General features: G+C 44.8%; 1 pseudogene; it reads left to right on the forward strand.

Annotated features, from left to right (window-relative positions):
* The first annotated feature begins 345 nt into the window (after window positions 1-345).
* On the forward strand, window positions 346-2,035 carry LOC102486631 (keratin, type II cytoskeletal 8 pseudogene; annotated as a pseudogene).
* Window positions 2,036-7,078: the final 5,043 nt, after the last annotated feature.

The following is a 7,078-nucleotide window of genomic DNA, read 5'->3' on the forward strand; positions in this document are numbered from 1 at the left end:
CAATATGGGTGTCCTAGAGTGGGGGAAAATTACAATTTTATTTTTATTTTTAGTTTAGAGTTTTAAAATTTCTTCTTATGAAGAAGATCGAGATGCGGTGACATGGCAACGCAACACTCTACAAGGCTGATCCACATGGGAAGGCCCTGGGTTGACACCTGGAGTCCTCCCGCCCCCCCTTCCCCCCGGCCCCACAAAGGCACTGAAGTATGTGCATGCTGTGATCTGCAGCTGGCTGAAGCTGTGTGTGGATTGTAATGTGAAGACACTATTGGGGATGCCTGTCTCTCTATCTCTCTGTCTCTGCCTCTCACATTTATGAAAGAAAGAAAGAAAGAGATTTTTTTAAATTTCTACTTAACTTAGAAGTGGCTTTTTAACTCCTTCTTGGAATCTTGGAATGCTGCTTGGTTTGGCCTGTCTGCCTCCACTCCAGCTCCACTATGTCCATCAGGGTGACCCAGAAGTCCTACAAGGTGTTCACCTCTGGTGCCTGGCCCACCTTTACCAGCTCCTTGTACACAAGCGCACCTGGTGCCTGCATCAGTTCCTTGAGCTTCTCCCAGGTGGGCAGCAACAGCAGCAGCAGCTTCCAGGGTTGCCTGGGCAACCGACATGTGGTGGATCTGGGCTACGGTGGTACCAGTGGTGCCAGGGGCCTCAAAACCATCATGGTGAACCAGAGCACCCTTAAGCTGGAGGTGAACCCCAATCCCAACATCCAGGCCAGATGCACCCAAGAGAAGGAGCAGATCAAGACCCTCAGCAACAAGTTCGCCTTCTTCACCGACAAGGTGTGGTTCCTAGAGCAGCAGAACAAGATGCCAGAGACCAAGTGGAGCCTCCTGCAGCAGCAGAAGACAGCTCAGAGCAACATGGACAACGTGTTCCAGAGCTATATCAACAACCTGAGATGGCATCTGGACACCTCGGCCAGGAGGAGCTTGGCAACATGTAGGGGCTGGTGGAGGACTTTAATAATAAGTACAGGATGAGATTAATGAGCAGAGAGATTGTGAATGAAATTAAAATCGACGAGGAAGTGGATGAAGCTTACTTGAACAAAGTAGAGTAAGAGTCTTGCCTGGAAGAGCTGACCATGAGATCAGCTTCCTCAGGCAGCTGTATCAAGAGGAGATTCGTGAGATGCAGTCCCAGATCTCGGACATCTCCACGGTCCTGTCCATGGACAGCATCATCACTGACGTGTGCGCCTAGTAGGAGGAACTAGACAACCGAAGCTGGGCTGAGGCTGAGAGCATGTACCAGATCTAGTCTGAGAAGCTGCGGATGCTGACTGGGAAGTGTAGGGATGACCCGTGTTGCAGGAAGGCCGAGATCTCTGAGATAAACTGGAACATTAGCTGGCTCCAGGCTGAGATGAGGGCCTCAAGGGCCAGAGAGCGTCCCTGGAGGCCGCCATTGCTGATGCTGAGTCATGTGGGGAGGTGACCATTAAGGACACCAAGGCCCAGATGGCCGAGCTGGAGGGCACCCTGCAGCAGGCCAAGTAGGACATGGCCAGCAGCTGCGAGAGTACCAGGAGCTCATGGCAAGCTGGCCTTTGGCATCAAGGTGGTCATCTGCCACAAGAGCCCACCTGGAGAGCAGGAAGAGCCACCTGGAGATGCAGGTGTTCTGAGATGCAGAACACGAGTATCCGTAGGAACACCACCAGTGGCTACTCAGGTGGGCTGACCTCTCTCTTTGGGGGCCTCACGAGGCCCAGCCTCACCCCTAGCCTGAGCTCCTTCCAGTCCAACTCTGTCCCTAGTGGAGGCTCTAGCTCCTTCAGCAGTACCAGCTCCACGAAGGCCATGGTTGTGAAAATTGAGACTCGTGATGGGAAGCTGAATTGGTGTCCGATTCCTCTGGTGTCCTGCCCAAGTGAACAACCACTGCAGCCTCTCTTGGCCTTCCCTTTTCCTGTGGCTATCCCAGGTGGGCAAAGCAGGCATTCAGGGGAGTGTAGGACAGAAAATTTACCTGAGGCTTAGCAGCCCATCCTGAGCTCTACTGCCTAGCTCCTCCTCCCTTTGGCCCATGCTCCGAACTAATAACCAATTCAATTGCCTTTTGTCTTTTCCAGTAAAGCCTCAGCTGGTTCTGCCAACCTAAAAAAAAAAAAAAATCTTATCATGACAGTGTAGATATTTAGAAGTGAAATAGATAGGGCTTGTTAAGCCAACATTGTGAGGAACACAGAGAAAAGAGAACAGAAATGAAAGAAAGAAGAAGATGGATCCCTTGTGAGGTAATAGCAATAATTTATTAGTTTAGCAGGTCAGCCTGTGGTATGGTGGTTAAAGCGTCACATGGCTGACTGAAGGATTTGAGTCGCCAGCCAAGCAGCTTGAGAAACATGCTGGGTATGTGTACGCGTATGCCTAAAATCCCAAAAGGAGAGGAGGAATGGAAGAGAAGGGATTGTGGTGGAACCATTCCCTGTGAGGGGGGTGTACATTCTCACTTTTTCTCTGTGTGTGTCTCTCTCTCTTTGTCTGTCTCACACACTATAGGGCAAATTAAAACAGTAAGTTAATTCAGGGCTAGCCTCATAGTCTGGTGGATAGGCAGCCAAATCCCTCATGACAGAATACAGTTTGAACCTTGACTCAGGTGCCTTGAGAAACATACCAGGTGTGTGCACATGTGTGTCCAAATCATGACAGGATGGAGAAATAGAAGAAAAGAGATCGTGGTATGACCTTGCTCAGCTAGGGGGATGCTTTTTCCATCTTTCTCTCTCTCCTTCTCTCTCTGGCAAGTCACAAGTGCCCCTTGGTAAGAAAAAATAATAATAAAGAAATTAGTTCAGTAATGTTACAGGATACATATTCTTACATAGGCCGTGGTTCTTAACAGTGATTTAATAGAAGAATGCATTTTAAGTTTTCATTTCCAGTCCACACAGAGATAAAACAATAAATGTGTTAGTGGAAACTACTGATCTATGGGTAAAACAAATGATCACTTTCTAATCAATAGAAACATTTGGGGTTCAGTGAGTGGCGTGATGGTTGAGGTGATGGAGTTTCACATGGCAATCTGCTGTTTGAGTCCTGGACCTGGTGGCTTGCTTTCTGACTTTCTCTCTCTCTCTCTCTCTCTCTCTCGTAAGCACATGTGCCCTATAGCAAGCTTAAAAAATTAAAATAATAATAAATAAAATAATTTTTAAAGATGATTATATTTTGGGACCAGCAGTTAGCGTAATGGCTATGTCGCGGGACCCCCATGTAGGCAACCACGGTTCGCGTCCCGGACCCAGTGGCTTAAACTCACGCCGGGCGCATGTGCATATGTGCCCAAGACACTGAGAGGAGAATGAAGGAGAAGGGAATGCAGCATGGCCATCCCCCCGGGGGGTGATTTCTTGCTTTCTCTCTGCCTCTCTCTCTCTCTGTCTTTCTGGCGAGCGCATGCGCCCTATAGCAAAAACCTTTCCAAAAAAATAAAATAAAAAAAAAAAGATGATTATATTTTTAAAAAATTTTGGAGGGGCCAACAGGTAGTGATGAAGGTGCTGGACTCCCACATGGTCAACTAGGGTACAGGTCCCAGACCTGGCAGCTTGAAAATTGCAGTGGGTGCAGTGTGTGTGTGTGTGTGTGTGTGTGTATATGTGCTCAAAATCTCAGAAGAAGAAGGGAGGAGAAGGAATTGTAGCATGGCCATCTCCCAGGAGGGTGATTTCTCATTTTCCTTCTCTCTCTTATGAATGCACAAGTCCTGTGGCAAAAAAAGATGAAAAAAGAAAAAAATATGAAACATTTGAAATGTAATGAGTTCTTATGGAAGTGCTTTAAAGTGCTGAATTCATTTAGACTTGTAAACACCATGAAATGTTGTGAAAAATAGTGACATAATTATAAGAGCACTTAATCTCTAAAACCGTAAGAGAACCCCATCTAGTCACAATGTAAAGCTATATATAAGGTCTAGAAATAGGCGCAGGATATGGGACTAAAAATATTTTACTCTCGCTCAGTCATTGAAAGTTCATTTGGAACATGGTGATAGAATGTTATTTTTAATAACAGCTGCACTTTTCTTCCTGCTTTAGACCTAAATACACTACATTACTTTATTTTCCAGTCACTTATCCAGAAATAAAAGATAATATAATAAAGATCTAAAAGTGTTTTTAAGACCTGACCACTAATATTGTTCTCTTGGCCCTCTATGATCGGGATGGGCTGGATTTCACTGCTCTTCCCTCATTTCCTTCTTATATTTTGCCTTGGGTGTTCTTATTTTTCATGTTTCAGCTTATGCTTAATTTCCTCAAGGAGGCACTCACTACACCATTATCAAGTTTAAACACTTCTGCTAGGGGATAGTAGGGGGTGAGATGGAGGTGCTGGACTCCCCCATGGCCAACCATGGTTCAAGTCACGGACCTGGTGTCTTGATTTCTCACTTTCTCTCTCTCCTCTCTCTCTGATGAGCTCATATGCCCTATACCAAACTAAATAGTAATAATAATAAATAAAAGAAATAATTAAGAATAAATACTTCTGCTATACATTTTCTTTTGCTTCTCTTTCCATAACATTTATTTGACTTGCATTTTTTTTTTTTTTTGAGAGAGAGATTTCTGCTACCGGGTGTGTGTACTCACTGGAGAGACAGAGAGAGAGAAATCATCCCCCATGGGCATGGCCACACAGTAATCCTTTCTCTTCCATTTACTTCTTGGGATCTTGGGCATGTACACACGTGTGCCCAGTGTGAGTTTTAAGCCACCAGGTCCAGGACTCGAACTGCAGTCAACTACCAGGGAGTCCAGTGATGTAACCATTATGCCATCTGTTGGTCTTGACTTGTAACTATGTTTTAGTACTTATCTTCCCACTGGACTGTAAGCATCAGGTGGACAAGGGCAGTGCCCCTTTATTCTCAGGGCCATTTGTCCCCTCCATCACTTGAGATATCCATTTCCTATTTGACTTTATTTTTCTTGGCCAGAGGATCAGAGAATGTGTAAGCTCTCTCTCTTTCACTGTCAAGAGAATCCCCCCCTTCACCCCAATAGGCCTGGTCATGCTATAATCCTTTTTCTTCCATTTCTTCTTCCCATCAGAACTTTGAGCACACACGCACACATACCTGTTATATTTTTCAATATGCAGGGGCCAGGACTCACCTTCAGCCATGTGGGATCTGGCTTTCTATACACAGCACTTACCAGCTTCACTATGGACTGGCCTCCTATTCAGCCATGTTTTAACAAAAATAATCATTTATTTTATTTGTTATTATTTTTAAAATTTGAACAGAAGGAGACAGAGAAAGGGAAAATGAGAAAGCAAGCCTCCAAGTCTGGGACTCAAACTGCACAGTCAGTCATGTGAGAGTCTAGCGCCTTAACCAACATGCCACCTCCTGGACTCATTTTGAATTAGTCCAGGCAGATGTCACTGGAGATCTTGTTCCAGTTCTAAAGCTCCTTTGTGCCAGAGTTTCTCTCTTCTCCATGTTTCCCTCCGATCTTGGGTCAGTGGGTCTCATTCTGCTATTTCAGTTGGCTACCAGGCACAGGGGAACTCCCAGCCAGGCTAAGTGTGCACATACCCAATTCAACATGCAGTCCTTTTCTCTGGGTCTTGTTGGCTTTGTGGAATCCCAGGTCTTAAGGCCCTGGAAGTCAGAAAGTAGGACTTAAATGCCTACCTGGGGTCATGCTGCCTCCGGCTCAGCAGGTGCAGGTCTTTCTCTAGGGCCCTTCCACACCTCCTGTAGACTCTCCAACGTAGGGATTCTTGTTTGCAAAAGGCATAAAGAGAGGTGGAAGAGGAAGGGAAAAAGAAAGCTGTATTCTACTGATGATATCTTCCAACTCTTTTTGTCTATTTACCAGTTTCTTTTTATCTTCAGGCTTTTAAAACTCAAAAGCCTAGAAAAGAATTACTGTACCCTTTTCTTTGATCTGTTTTCTGTACCCACTTTCCTATTGTGAGTACAAACAGAATCTAGATGCTTCTTAAATGTAGAAGAATCAAGAAGCAAAAGGGAAATTTTAAGAAAAGAGAAGTGAGAGTTTGGATGAAAAAATGACAAATATTACAAAGGCAGAATTCTGCTTCACAATCATAAATACAACTTTGACTCCTGAATGAAACATTCATGATGTCCTACTAGAGGGCAATCAGACTTTCCATAGTCTATTTTATAGTTTATTTACCAATTTCTTGAGTCACTCACTCTCACCAGGGTCTTCATGTGGCAATCTACCTCCACTCTCAGCCAGTCTGGACTTGTGTGCCCTTGAGGCTCCAGAATGCAAACCCAGTACCTTCCTATGTTGTCCAGTTGGGTTCTCGCTGCACCACTCGCTGGCCCCCTATTTGCATATTCTTAATATTGTAAAGTGCAATTGTGTGTGTACTAGGCCGTCATACAGAACATCCTCTGGTATATTCTCCGAGAGAATTACTATTAGGTGAGTCCCTGCTGGGCCCCAGGGTCTGGGCATATGCTTCACAACAACTCTGTTATGTGGGCAAAATGATTCCATTTTCAAATGAAGAAACCGAGGAAATGTTAAGTAACTTTCCTAAGGCTACACAGTTATTGCGTAGCTTAGCAAGGATTTGCAGTCAGATAATACAATTGCAAATTCCATACATTCTCACTAATTTTCACTGTGTCTCATAGAATTTTAGACTCATGGTTTGGTTCATGTAGCACTTTGGTAAGATCTTTTATGGTATTTTCCATTCTCCATAGTTTGTCTTCTTGGCTGGCTCCATGGTACAGTTATAAAGCACTGCTCAAGAGAAACTGGATCCCACATGGCAACCAAGGTTTGAAACCCAGGCCTGATCTGCCTGAAACATGCTGGAAACACATGTGAGTGCCCAAGATCTGATGGACTGGAGGACTGGAAGAAGGAGATCAAGGCACAACCTGACCTTGTGGTGGGTGCTCCTCTCTCTCTTACTCTCACATGTTGTACATGTGCTCTATCGTGAATAAAGAAAGAAAAATTTTTAAATATTACCCCATCCCCACCCTGTTTGTTTAAGAAAATAAAGGTGGTCTGGGGTCAGTAGGTGGCATAGTTGTTAAAGTG

The sequence above is a fragment of the Tupaia chinensis genome, unplaced genomic scaffold (assembly GCF_000334495.1).
Source record: "Tupaia chinensis unplaced genomic scaffold, TupChi_1.0 Scaffold148698_1, whole genome shotgun sequence".
In the NCBI taxonomy this organism is placed as follows: domain Eukaryota; kingdom Metazoa; phylum Chordata; class Mammalia; order Scandentia; family Tupaiidae; genus Tupaia; species Tupaia belangeri.